This window comes from Chinchilla lanigera, unplaced genomic scaffold (genome assembly GCF_000276665.1).
Source record: "Chinchilla lanigera isolate Chin_1 unplaced genomic scaffold, ChiLan1.0 scaffold00010, whole genome shotgun sequence".
Taxonomy (NCBI): domain Eukaryota; kingdom Metazoa; phylum Chordata; class Mammalia; order Rodentia; family Chinchillidae; genus Chinchilla; species Chinchilla lanigera.
In genome coordinates, this window is record NW_004955411.1 from 36,358,122 (window position 1) to 36,372,338 (window position 14,217).

Consider the following 14,217-nt stretch of genomic DNA (forward strand, 5'->3'; position numbering starts at 1 on the left):
GTGTGAAATATCATTCCAAATGTACACACATTAAATGGTCTAATCCTCACAATGACCCTAGCTGACAGGTACTACTGTTGTCCTCATTTTATAGATGGGGAAACTGAGACAGGAGGTGAGGTGGCTTTCTCAAGGCCACAAGGTCACCAGGTAGCAGCACTGGGATTCGAATCCAAGCAGTCCAGCCCCAGATCCTATGCACTGAATGGCTTGTATCCCCCCTGGGGAGACGGACAAGTACAGCGACTTGGGAGAGAGGAAGAGGATGGGGAAGTGCAGAACCCCTAGAACCTTCTGGAATAAACATGTTTCAGAACAATTCTCCTTGACACTGAGGGGCGTGGGCACATGTCACCTGTATTCTACAGTGCATCGCCAGGCTAGAAAGCTTCCCTCGTGCTTCTACAGCAGAGGATACGGATGACACTGCACAGGCATCTTGATTCTAGAGAAGCACTTGATTGGATCTCATTAAATTTTAATCATAAACTGAATTCAAAATAAATTGAAAACTTGTTGACAGAGCACAAACAAAGGGTGATGATAAATGGTGACGAATCTCGAGAGGGATGTCTTCCAGGGACGCCTCTGAAGCAAGGACAGCAGGGGCTTAATGAAGGTGTTCTGTCCCTGGAGAAGACAAATAGCAGAGCAAGGAACAGGGGAAGGGCATGAGTGAGAAGCCTGAGTAATTAATAAACCACGTTAACTGCTCCTACCTAATCAAGGCTGGGGGTTCACCAACCACTTGTAGTTTGTTTTGTTTTTTTTTAATAGCATTTTTGGGGGATCAGTAACACAGCTGAAGGGTCCCATAAATTCACAGCATGACTATTTCATGTGAATAAAACAAATAAATATATAAACTTACAGTTAGGAGACTCCTCAGATCCAATTTGGATCAATACATTCAATTATAGGTTTCAAGGTCTTATTTAATTCCCTGGGATTATGTGTCTTAAAGACATGAATTTAAAAGCTAATCTTTGTATACTCATTAATTCTTTGCTCACAGCCCAAATGCATGCAAACTTCCCATAATGCAGGTTTGCTTAGTGGAAATTGTTGTACTAGGGATTGAATCCAGCATCTTGCACATACTAGGGTAGCACTCTTATCACTGAGCTGTTACATTGCTGGCCCTTTTTATTTTCAAATTTTATTTTCAGAAAGGGTCTCACTAAGTTGCCCGGGCTGGCCTCAAACTTGAAGTCCTCCTGCCTCGGCTTCTTGAGTAGCTGGAGTGACAGGCAGGAACCCTCCTCCAAGGTTGCTTTTGAGCGAACTACTTGACTCAGATTCCAACTTCAGGGAACAAATACTTCTAAATTTACTTGCAGAATGTTCCTCTCCAAGGACTTCTTCCATGAGGTTGTGAGAGAATTTGAAGTAGTGGGACAATGGGACATTATTCTGCCCCTGGACATAACCCTGCACAGGAAGTCCCACGTGAGGCTGTGCACAGTGGGCAGAACTGACCCAGCTGGAGGAAAAAAATGTGCCCTGGGACTCCTGCGGGACTGAGCTACTTTGGGAGGAGACGAATCAGTGGGAACAGACTGACTGCCACTTTGGAAGCTGGTAAAAAAACACTGAGGGAACAACTGCAAACCAGCCCGTATTCTTCTGTTGTCACTGTCCTTTTTTCTCTTTTAGATAAAGTGGCACAACTGTGATCCCTACTCCAGTCCTCCCCACAGACTAAAGGGGTGGAAGGGATGGAAAGGCAGAGAGGAGCGTAGAAGAGAAAAGAAGTAAGGGTAGTGGGGAAAGCCTGAGGGAAATCGTTTGCTTGCCCTACACTGGTGTAGGAGACTTGCTTGACTTGTAGTTTGTACTTGTTATGGGTATGAGAAGCACCAGCTGAAAGGAAGGGAAAATCTGAACGCGGCAAAAGGCCAGAGCATGACGGGGTAAGCCAGTGGCCAGGAGCAGTGTGGGAAGACAGCTCAGAGTAGGAAGAAAGTTCAGGGACATGAATGAGACCTACTGACCCTGGGAGAGGAAAAAGGAAAAACACAACCCTGGTCACAGAACAACAAGGTGGCAGAAGACAGCAGAGTTTCACCTGAGGGACTTGCCAAGGCCCAAGTAGCCAATGTCCTTGGGGTACTAAACGGGGTGCACAGACAGGGCTCCAGTCAGTCTCACCCCTGCCCATGTGCTGGATTTCAGCTGCCTCACCAGGGAACCAAGGCAAACTGTCACAGCTCTGAGGGTTACCGCATGTGTGCAAGGCCACCCCTCATGGTATGGGTATAGCGCCTGGTGTCCAGGAAGGTCTGAGCATACATCTGAGTGCACACAGTGTGCACATGGGCACAGCGAGCTGAGCAGCCAGACTGCGGAGGATGCGTGCTCCGGGAGGTGGCTGGGCATGAGAGACAGAATGTCGCAGGGAGGAGGACAGCCTGGGTTTCATGAACTAAAAATAGCTTGGTGACAATGCCTTGGGAAGAAATGGGAGAGGCCTGGGAGACAGCGTGTTGATTCCAACCGTCACTTAGAGGCTTTCTCACGGAAGGCTTGCTGGATTGTTTTGATAAGGAAATGTGATCAAACATTAGGGGTCATTTAGTTGGATCTGAAAGGAATTTAAAGTTTAATGTCCCTCATCTGTGCTCTTTTTTTCTGCAGCAGTTGCCTGCAATTGATATATGTAAGTTTTCAAAGGCTAATCTAAAATTGCCTGCAGCAGAAAAATGATTTGAATTCAGGATATATCTGAGATTTCCATTCTGTGATGTGTAAAACATCGATCTAATTTAGACAAACTACCCCACCATCATCCATCTTGCTGAGTGCCTGTTAAAGAATGCCTGCAAACATGATTTTCCTCTTTTAATTTTCAGAACATTTGAAAGTCACTAATTCCTCAGCCCTAGGAGAAGCAGGCTGTAACATTTTCTGTCTGCATGCTCAGAAAATGAGATCCCTGAGTTAGGAAGCTCCCTCCAACACTGTCACATTACCAGATACCACTCTTCCTTAGCCCACCCTGGCAATGAAGAGGGCAGAGTGGTGGCGTTTTCTTCCTGACACTCGCACAGAAGGACTAGGGATGGTTGAGAATGCCACCAGATTGAGAATGCCAGCAGCAAGGCCTATACAGGTGGATGCTAGACTGGCAACCGGAGGATGCATTGTATTTAAAAATACAGTCAGGAACTCACCATAGGTGAAACACGAAATGCTGTCCTCTTATCCCAGAGGACTAGACAGAAACATCTGAAAACACGACAGGACTATTCCAGGGCCTTGATAGTCCACAAAAATTCAACAACCCCAAAAGCCCTGAGCTGGCCCATCCCACTCAGCCAGAGCCTGTTAGAACTGTGCTGACAGTGAGAAATTGCCCAAAAGAAACAAGAACACATTTTTAAAAAGCAGTGGTTTGGAAAAGGTTAAGGATTTCGTGTATCTGCCATCTAATGATGAGTCTGATCGTAGTCATTGCCATGACATGGCGTGAGCTTATGTTTCACTGTTTCCTTTCCCCTCCCATTAAAGGCCCCACACACTGACTGCTCCCAGTGGGAGACGTTTCCTGCTCCAGCTCAGGCAGTCTCTGGTCTCTGGCACTGTGCTTGCCTGTCAGTTCTCCAGCCTCCTTTGACTCTGTGAGCCAGTGCATGTGGTGGGTGATGCTTTCTGGAAAACCCAAATGGGACAAGAACTAACTCAAGAAACCCGCATTTCTTCCCATCTGGCTAGAACCAATAATGACATCTTGGTTGTAGGCAGCCCTCTGCAGAAATGGCTTCCTCTGCTTTTTTACCTTTGGCCTAGAGAGCAGATGAGTGAAACAGAAATCCAAGACACTTATGTGGGAAGAAGCTGGGGCATCTATGAGGCCTCTAGTATGTGCTTTGCAGTATGATTTTTGCTAGTTGGGGAGATTCTGGCACCTAAAAAAGTATTAAGAAGCAAAGTCCTTTTCTTCCAGAGGCTCAACAACTAGAAGCAGAAGGTAAAATTTATATAGGTAATAACCAGTAAGTAAAACAAGTCTTTGGAGACCACCCATTAAGGCTCTGCCCAGCTTTGTTTGGTTAGAAAGGAATTTAGACATAATCATGCTAGTATACACACACACACACACACACACACACACACACACATACTTTGCTGATGAAGAAGTTCAGGCCCAGGGGAGCCAATGTGAATTGTGTAAGAGATGGAACCACACAAAGTAGAGTAAGAATTTGGATCCAAGTTTCCTGTCTTCTTTTTAAATTATTTGGCTTATTTTCTTCCACTAAAAAAAAAAAAAAAAAAAATCTACCTATTTGAAGAGAACACCTTGAACCTAAATGTCACAAGAAGCTTGATCAGCTTGTATGAACAAGTGAAGCATTTCTCCACTTGTGTCCCGGCAATGTCCCAGACCAGCAAAGGTCTGAGGAGGGCAGGGTTGCAGAGGAGCCTGGGAAGGCTCACACCCAGCCCAAAGCTTAGTGGGATGTCCTGGCGCAAGAACGTGGTGTGAATTTTTTTCCCTCTGCATGAATCCAGGAGAGAGAAAGTTTGGGAGTTATCCTTCCCACTCTGTAACTGACACTTCTCGGAGCTGGAAACCAGGTCCTTAAACACGTCCTGGAGCTGGAAACCAGGTCCTTAAACTCCTCTTTGGAGTAGTGGAACTTCTATTCTTGATCAAAACTTGAGGGGACACCAAATACCCAAACGAGCGATTCCCAAGCAGCTTGGAATCACCCCGGCGTGGGCCTTCTCTCCTCAAAGAGTTAAATCTCAGCTTGCTGGTCTGAAACACTAATCCAGCAAAACATTCTTGCTGCAGACTTACTCTCATTTTTTCAGCCCAAGTTGGTCCCCATAAAAACAAGTTAAAGGTGGGAAGAGAGGGAAGGGCTGAGGAAATTGGGGCAGAACATTTCGGCAAAGAGAAAACAGTGTTTTGGAAAGTGGGTCAGTGGTTAAGAAATCAGACAGGGCGGGATCACTCACCTTAGACCCACCAGGGACAGACAGACAGACCGGCTGGGGGTGGTCGCGCTTTCTGTTTCTCCTGTCTTCACCCGGGTCGCTCTGGACTTCCCTCGCCCTGTCCAGGGCCAGGTAAGTTGTAGAACAGGCTCTGAAGCAGGAAGTGGAAGTTGTATGCAAATCTCCGCGGAGGCTAGGAAGCCTGTGCTCAGAAATCTCCCTGTGGGCAGTGAATCAACAGCTAAGTCACTTTATTTCTTAAAACAGAAACCTCCTTTATTCACGAGAAAGAGCCAGGGAGACGGCCAATTAGGCTGCATTTTTGTTTTCATCACCCAGCTAGGAAACTGCCGAGGAGTGCCTGAGACCCCCAGTGATTGCAGTACCCATGCTGCTGGCAAGGAGACTGAACTTGCATGTGAAGTCTGCTTACTCATTAGCAACTTCAAAGAGGAGAACGGGCAAACAGGGAGGAATAGGGAGCAAGAGCTTCTTGGTATCTCCCGCAGCTGTTTAAAACTTCAGCATTTGCTGCCTTAACCACGGAGGGGGGTCTTACTGCCCATACCCCTGCACCCACACTCACGTGCGCATGCGCACACACAAACAGTCCTTTCCGGCTTCCCGTTTCATGACCTGAAGTTTATTTCCTCCCGTCCACTTCCGGTTGTTTGATAGCCCAGGCAATTTACTGCCCAAAGCAGGTGCTAAAGGCAGGATGATACCGTAGCAATGTGTGCGTGTATAACACAGTGACTTTGAGGGCCGCAGAGGGTCATGGGAGCCGTGGTGGCAGCGGCTTTGAAGTCAGAGGGTCCGGGTGTGCGCTTAGCCCCACCACGGGCTGGCTGGGCTCCCATACACTGGGCTTGTGGGGCTGGAATTGTCTGCCTGTTGAAGAGGCCTGATGGACAGCCCACGCAGCTGGTTGTTCCTCCGCCCTCGCACAGGGGACACCCCAGAGCATTCCTGTGCTGCCTGTGCCAGGCGCTGCTCAAGCACGGTTCCTGAAACTGGTTGTTCAACACTCTATAAGCAAAGGAAATGTGGATGGTTTTTAAACTAGCAATAAATGTTGTAGCATATCTTTACAACAGAACACTATGTCACTGTGAGAAAATCATAGTATGTATAGCTATTATTTCTACATACTACCTTGGAAAAGTGGCTCTTAGATATTCAGTAAATGTTATCTTATTTTTGCCAATGTATATGATGAATACACAAAAATTTGCACATAAAGTATACAGATTTATATTTGGTTACCACTAGTACACAGCACACTGCCCAGAACATTGTAGGCAATTACTACATACCTGTCAAATAGTCCATTCAGAAATGTCTGGAAGAAAAAAAAAAAGAAATGTCTGGAAGGATGCATGTCACTGTTCAGTGCTGGTCACTGCAAGGGAATGGGTTTGGGGGAAATACGGTGGAAGTCTTTATACTACATATACACATGGGATATTTGACTGCTTTCTTCCACAAGCATGAATAATCTCTCATTTAAAAGAATGAAGTTTTTTTTAATTTGAAAAGTATTTATTACCTTGGCCTTGAACTTTCTGCTTCAAAATTAATATGAGAATAACGTTCTAAGGGTGGGGCACTCTTTGAGCAATAGCTAGAACCAGGAAAATCTGAAAAAGCTACTGGCGTTAGGGGATAAAAACAGAAAAGGAAAGAAGGATGGCATAGGGAGGAAAGAGGGGGGAAAGGGAGAGGGGGAAACATATTTCAATCCTTTTACATGTCCTTCAATGGACTGGGGAAGCCTTGGAGGTGCTGGGCCAAGAACAACCTGTAGAACTCTGTCCACCGGGACTAAGAACAGGGGAAGCTTTTCTTCAACTGCTCTACAACTGTTCCTGGGACTTGAGGCCTAAGGTCCCTGTGAAGAGAAGATCGAACACCAAAGTGCTGCTTTTCATTGCCCTTAGCTGGACCTTCCTCCTCCTGTAAATCTTTGGGGACTGAGGTGATGGCACCTTCTGGGAGTCTCTGCTGGGCCACACCTGAAAAGCAGCCTGAGATGTCAACTGTGACAGTGTCCTAGACCCGAGAAATGTCTATCTGAATGTGCCCGAGGCAGTTAGAGAGAAATGCAGATGGATGGGTGGGGCTGCTGTGGTGTCAGAGGGGCTGGGAACATCCCCAGCCCCCAGAAGCTTCCCTCTGGCCTTCAGAAGCTTCCCTTTGAGGTGCCATCACAGAGGAGCAACTCCTCGCTGAGGACTCCTCCCAACAGTCCTGGGAGGTGCACTCACTGTCATTCCCACTCTACCTTCACAGAACTTAAGGCTCAGAGACAGGGAGTGACATCGCCAAGGGCACACAGCCACTGCACGATGCAGAATTCAACCCAGAGCTGGCTCTGTTGCCCAGCCGTGGTCTCTGTTTCCTACATGCTTGGGTGGAGCACAGCTAATTTGCTTTCTTTGCACTACTCTTTCCAACACTCAAGAGTGTAGACAATAAAAGGGTGGGGCTGTGTCTGTGCCAGTATCCCTGGTGCTGTGTTTATACGGGGATGGCTATTGTAGAAGTCGGAGGTACAGTGGTGAGGATGGGAGTCAACCCCCACCCACCTGCTAAACACCCAAGAGGGGAGGATTTGTGTTTGACCAGTTCTAAAATTTGCTGCATCTTCCTCAGTTTGGGCTGCTGCAACAGAATGCCATAGACTGGACTGCTTCAATGGCAAATACTTATGTCCCATAGTTTAGGAGGCAGGAAGTCCAAGTTCAGGGCAGACCTTCTCACTCTGTCCTCATATGACAGAAGGAGGGCCAGGGTTCTCTATGGGGTCCCTTTTATAGGAGTGCTAATCCCATTCAGGAGGGTCCCCTGTAACAATTCAACCTCCTGCCAAAGGCCCTACCTCCAAATGCCACCATATTGGGGTTAGAGTTTCAACAAATGAATGGGGCAGGCGCACACACTTTCAGTCCATAACAGCTTTTTGGCAAAAGGCAAATTAGATAAAGGTTGGTTGGCTCCCTTTACTCCTGTACATTAAACTAAACCATGGTACCTAATGTTCAGAAATTCTCCGAATGAAAGGAATTCAGAAAGAGCTGGGCATAGTGGTACATGCATGTAATTCCAGCATTTGGGAGGCTGAGGCAGGAGGATTGCTGGGAGTTCAAGGCCAGCCTGGACTACATAGTGAGTCCAGGCGAGCCTGAACTGCATAGCAAGACCCTGTGTCCAAAGAAAAGAAAAGAAAAGAAAAGGTGATGAATAAATCTGTACTTGGTTGACACAACCTGCTGATGTCTTGATTGTGGGCTAGCACCCTCCAGAACTGTAAAAAACAAATTTCACTTATTTATAAACTACCCAGTCTAAGGCAGAATACTCCCCTCTTACCCACAGGGGATATGTTTCAACCCCTCCCTGTAAATGCCTGAAACCACAAATAGTACAAACCCTAGACAGTACATACCCTCTGGTGTTTTTTTTAGATAGTACCAAACTCCGTATATACTATGTTTTTAATTACTATATAATTAAACGTGATTACATTTAATTTATAATTAGGCACAATAAGAGAGTAATAGCAAAGGATACCAATGAAATAGAACAATTATAAGAATAATTGTCGTGAAATCACCAGCATCACTACTGCTGTGTTTTGGGGCCATTAAGTAAAACAAGGATCACCTGAGCACACCAGCCACCAGCGTCAGCCTGATAGCAAAGACAGCCACTGAGAAGTATACAGAGGGGCTGGGGATTTAGCTCAGTGGCACAGCGCCTGCATGGCAAGCACAAGGTCACGAGTTCAATTCCCGGAACCAGAAAAAAACAACAAAAAAGAGAAGTATACAGAATACAGAGCTCCGACAAGGGGGTGATTCACAAGGAGGTAGTGCAAGGTCTTGTCACACTACTCAACATGGTGCATGACTTAAAACTTCAGAATTGTTTATTTCTGAAATTTCCCAAGGAATATTTTCAGCTCACCAGTGACTATGGATAACTGAAACGGTGAGTAACTGACTCTACAAAGGAGGGGGCCACTGCATTTTGTTATAGAAGTAGGAACAGCAAAAGACAAGTTTCCTTCTCCTACGTACAAATTCATTTTCTCCTTCCCCTACTGTCTTGGTTACTTTTTTCTCATTGCTGGGACAAAATACCTGACGCCCAAAATTAAGGAAGGAAAGGTTTATTTTGTTTACAGTTTGTGGAGGTTTCAGTCCGTACTTGGCAGATTATAAGGCAGAGTGGCACATGGCAGAGAGCTATATAGCTCATGGCGGCAGAACACAGCAAAAGCAACAAGCACACACCAGGGCGGAATGGGGGAGGAATGGCCTCAAGCACTTTCTTCCTCTCCCTTACATATGCAAACTATCCACCCCAGGGGTGCAGCTCTCACACCTCAATCAACTCTAAAAGCCTGCCCCATGGCCGCATGAGGCTTTGGGGGGACACACAGACAAACCATAACACCTACTAAGGAAATACTGGGAACAGCAGGTTTTTTGAGCTACAAAACTTCCTGTTAAGCCATTTCCCCAGGGCAGTGGATACCTGTACACCTTCTACCTGTGTACTTAAAGGGAAGTGCTCTGAAGTTCTGCTGAAAGTCAAAGGTCATCCACTCCAAGGAGACTTTCCGTGGTTACATACACCTAAAATCACGGCAGCTTGTCTTGCTAAACAATGAGTAAGTCCTGCACACTGAGCGCCCAGTTACCATCACAATAATAGTCACAAGGCTTCAGAAAGTGCTTACTAAGATGCACTGTGTGTTCACTGGTAATTTAATAATGTTTACAGTACCTTGATGAGGGGTGTTCTGCAAGAACAGCTACCCGGTACTGGGCACCTATCATGGTTAATTTTGATTGTCAGCTGATTGGCTTGAGAGATGCTTAGGAGATTAGTAAAGCAGTTTTGGGTGTGTCTGGGTGGGTCATGTGGCCATGACCTTGGGGACAATATCTGGTTCCTGGCTCCTTCCTCTCTGCTTTCTGGATACCATGAGTTTAGCAGCTTTCCTCTGCCAGGTGGCTTTGTGCTATGATGTTTCCGCCTTGAGTGAGCCATCCACGGGCTGAAAACTGAAACCATAAGCAAAACAGACCTCTGCTGCTTGAAGTTGTGGGTGTCAGGTATTTCGTCCCAGCAATAAAAGAAGCTGACTAATACAGCCTCTATTATATGCCAGCTAATTTTCACAGTCTGTATAATGAAGAGAAATGTATTCTAGGTAGCTGGTCTCCAAAAGGAAAAAGCAAATACAGGCCAGATTCTACCTCCTCTGGACAGTGAACTCAGCAGGACTGGTCAGACCAGAGACAAGTGTCAGAAAGAGAAAAAGATAATGACAAGGTAGCATGGAGCCCAGAAAGAAGGTTGAGGAGGGGTAGGGAGGGGCCTTCTGGAGTGGTGAGGTAGTGGGAGGGTCTGCAGCTCAGGGAAAGACTTTCACACGCTTTGCTGTGTAACCTGCTGAGTGCATTCCCATGTCCGTCCTATTCTACACTAGGGCTGGGGTGGGTAAGTCCTAAGGATTCTCAGAGTTTCTCTGGTTGGATTTATTTAATTGTTTCGCTTTGGAGATAGCCATGGCAACTTTATTTATGCTTGCATTAAAGAAATTAGAATGGTTACTTCGAAAAAATGCAGAAAGTAAGTACTGAGAAGGATGTGGAGATACTGTGGAGATACTGTGTGCAGTTGTGCAGCTCTACTGTTAAAATGGTTAAGATAGTTAAGTTTGTTATGTGTATTTCACCACAATTAATAAAGAAATCCCAAAGCAGCCCTGCAAGGTAGTTTTCATCAGCGTCATTTTACAAATAGGGAATTTTTTTTTTTTTATTTTAAAGGGAAAAAAACACTAAAAACAATGATACAAAATTTCAAACCAAGATGGAGAGTAACAATGGTTAGTACATTGCTTATTGTTATCTTCAAAGTAGTTGCTCAGATTGTAAGATGCAGGAATGAAAAACTGATCAAACAATATAAGCACAACTCTTTCTGTTCCATGAAGTAATAGAAATTAGTAGTACAGCTCTCTTAATTATTATACAGATATGTATGATAAAAGTATATATATATTTTTTTACCTTTTGCCTTCCTCCTTTTCTCCTTTCCCCCACCCCAGTTTCTCTTCCTTTTGAACAGTTTCTTCCCATTTCCCAGAATAGTGTACATTTTGGCTCTAATTTACTCTTTCAGCTTCTTAGACTAGGGAGACAATACAATGTTTACACATGCAAGACCAATTTATTTCACTTATAAGTATGGTCTCAAGTTGCATCCATTTACCTATAAAAGTCTCAAGTTTATCCTTCTTTAGAGCTGAGTAGTCCTCCATTGTATAAAAAGATCACATCTTTTTATCCATTCCTCAGTTGATGGGCACTTGGGTTGTTTCCAAGATTTAGCTATTGCAAATGGTGCTGCTATAAATATGGTGCACATATATCGCTGTGGTATGATGTTTTTAATCCTTCTGGGAAGATACCCAGAAGGGAAATGGCTGAGTCTAATGGTTAAGGTGCTGAGATTTTGGTAGCTTTTTCTGGGACCACACAGCTAGGTTGCAAGTTCAAATCAGAGTCCCTGGGTACTATGGCATGATGCTCAGCAAGGAGCAGAGGGAATCAGCATGTGCCGTGCCACAGAGATCGTTTTTGGGTGGCCCCAGCCTCTCCATTCTCAAGACTGCCCTCCCTCCTCTGCCTTTCTAGTGTTCATATTCCCTCCTCTGCCTTTCCCTCATTGAAACCTGTTCTCAGGGAGAGGATTAAAAAACCTGATCATTAATTTTTACCTGAGTGACGTGGTATGAATTTAAAGCAGCACTCCACCCCTCTGAGGGGTGTTTGCACTGTAAGCCTCCTCACCTTGTGTGAAATGAAAGGCTTTGTTCCATATTAAAGGACCGTTAGGCATCAGGGAGAGGTAGGGAGGAGTTGGAGGGTGGTGATGGCAGATAAGGCGAGCAGAACCCAAGCAAGGCACTAAGTGGTGGAAACTTCAGGCGCAACATTAGAAGAGAGGGATGATGGTGGACAGGTGGGTCTTCAGGGTGCCGGGAAGATGTGAAGCATGGGTTAAGGGAGCTCAGTGGACGGACAGTTTATGTTAAACCCTCCTGCTTGAGCAAGCCTGGCTGCCTGATTTCCGGACTCCACACACTTGTTTATCCTCAGAACTATACACATCTTGGAAAGGAGGACGGGGGAGTTGATTTTCCAGGCGTAATGTCTGGACACTTCTCAATGCCTCTTCTCCACTTGTTCCACTGTAAGATTCCAAGCAGCTGGGCGTGGCAGCTGGAGCTCTCTGACAATAGAATCTGAGCAAACGCTTCCTTTAGTGTCAAGAATGACACTGGAAGCAGGAAAAGCTTGGGACCTTTTGCCTACTCTGTGATGCCCTCACCGCCCCACCCTTCCCTGCCCTTGCCTCTGGGGACAGACTGAGAACATCAAGCTAAAGCTCAAGCATCATCAGGAGTCGTTCTCACTCCTGTTAGCTTCCTCACAGGAGGAAAAAAACCCTATGTATTCTATTAATTTAAAAGGCTTTTCCTTTGCAGTTTTGCCCCTCTGGCAGAGGCAGCAGAATGCATACAGAAGTAGGGGTAAGCAGGGGTAGCCGCGCTATCTTAAGAAAGATGTGCTCAGAATTGCAGCTTCTGAAGTCAGGGCTGGCACATTCTCTTCCTCTCAGTCTCCCTCGGTCTCCACCCTCTCTGTCTTGTGAGGCAGAGAGATTTCACTTTTAGATTATGAAAAAAAAAAAAAATACCTCAAACAAAAATAAAACCTCATCACCCCATTTTTCTGCAGTATTTTACCTTTCTTCAGGCACTCACATCCCATTGAGCGGAGGCCAGAGCTTCCCACTCATGGGAAGAGTTACCTCAGTCTCCTGCAGCTTAGTCCCGCTGGTGATGACTCAGTCTGCTGGCATTTGCCCTCTTCCTCCAGCGAGGGTCTGGGTATTGAGGGTAGCCTGTGTGTCTTCCTGTTAGAGATCCGGAGCCTCAGGTCCACCCCGTTGGGCTTTTCTTCCCTCTGTGGGACCCTGCTTTTGAAGCTGTCCCAGTACACGACAAGCGTGTTCCCTTTTGAATGCACACTTAGGTTGCCTGGAAAGCAAGCTGACTTGCCCTTCACCTTCCCCAGGACACTGTTAGGGAACCAGACCAGCTTGGTGCCTCTGGATACAGTTTGGGTTGTCAGTATCTACAGCAGAAACTGAGAGGTGAGCCCCAAGAGCCACTCCCTCTGCCACAGAAATAGAACCCACTATTGGGCAAATGGCTCCCCAGGACGGCTGCTTTGTCCAGCCTTCCCTGTGGGTAGGCCTGACCACGTGGCTCAGTTCCCATCAATGAACTATGAGAACCTTCAGCCAGAGTTTCCTCTTCTTCTTTCTCATTGATTAGAATGTGGATGTAGCAGTGGTGGTGAGCTGTTGGGGTCCATGTGGGTGACAGCAACACCCCAGAGATGATAGAGCAACCAGATGGAAGGAGTTTGGGTCTCTAAAAACACCAGGACCTAATTTACATGTGTACTATTACACAAAACTCTCACGTGACTCAGCTCTGTTTATCTTGTTGGGAGCTTCCCACTGATACTGAGCCCCTGTGGTCTTCTCCCCTCCTCCCTTCCCCAACTGAAAGCCCTCTCTCCTCCTTCCTTCCCTAAGCACCCTGCCAGGCCGGTGTGGACAGCCCTGTTCTGAGGCGTGAGGTGTTTGGTGGTAACAGAGATCATCATCCTCAACAGGACTCAGGAAAGAGCTGAAACTCAGAGCAGCATCACTGTTCTGCGCCTCCTATCTTAGCAGAGATGGAGCAGAAGTTAAATGGAGGCTCCACTTCCCACCTTCTCCCTCTTTCCTAACATCCTACATGTGAGGGACCTCATGTGTGAACACCCTGGCCCGGGTTTGAACTCTGTGCTGCCTGCTTTGAGAAGAGCATTCGCCCAGAATATGTGAGGCCCTGGGTTTAAAATCTAGCACTGGGGAAAAGTACTGAACATAAAAATGGCTTGGGATCTTTTACATACACATGAGGGTTCAGCAAGTCGGGGGTGGTGCTGGGACTCTGCGTTTCTAACAGATTATCAGGCTGCTGGTCTGTGGGCCACAACCTGAAGGCTGAGAGTTGAAAGCACAGGGCCCAAGCAGGTCCTGCTATCCTGAGGCTTCGTGCTGCCAGTAGTGAGGGATTTCTCACCAGAGCAGTCATTGTCCTTATTAAGCCCTAGCGCCAGCCTTTTT

At 46.3% G+C, this 14,217-nt stretch overlaps 1 protein-coding gene across 2 annotated transcripts in view; it reads right to left on the bottom strand.

The window, feature by feature from the left end:
- Traf3ip2 (TRAF3 interacting protein 2) overlaps positions 1–5,493 on the bottom strand; it is a 35,463-nt gene extending 29,970 nt beyond the window's left edge. The window contains exon 1 of one of the 2 annotated variants that reach the window (XM_005377909.2): positions 4,969–5,493. The gene's annotated coding sequence lies outside the window, so the exon portion shown is untranslated. The remainder of the gene's footprint in view (positions 1–4,968) is intronic. The other variant, XM_013510877.1, reaches the window with a different exon arrangement.
- Positions 5,494–14,217: the final 8,724 nt, after the last annotated feature.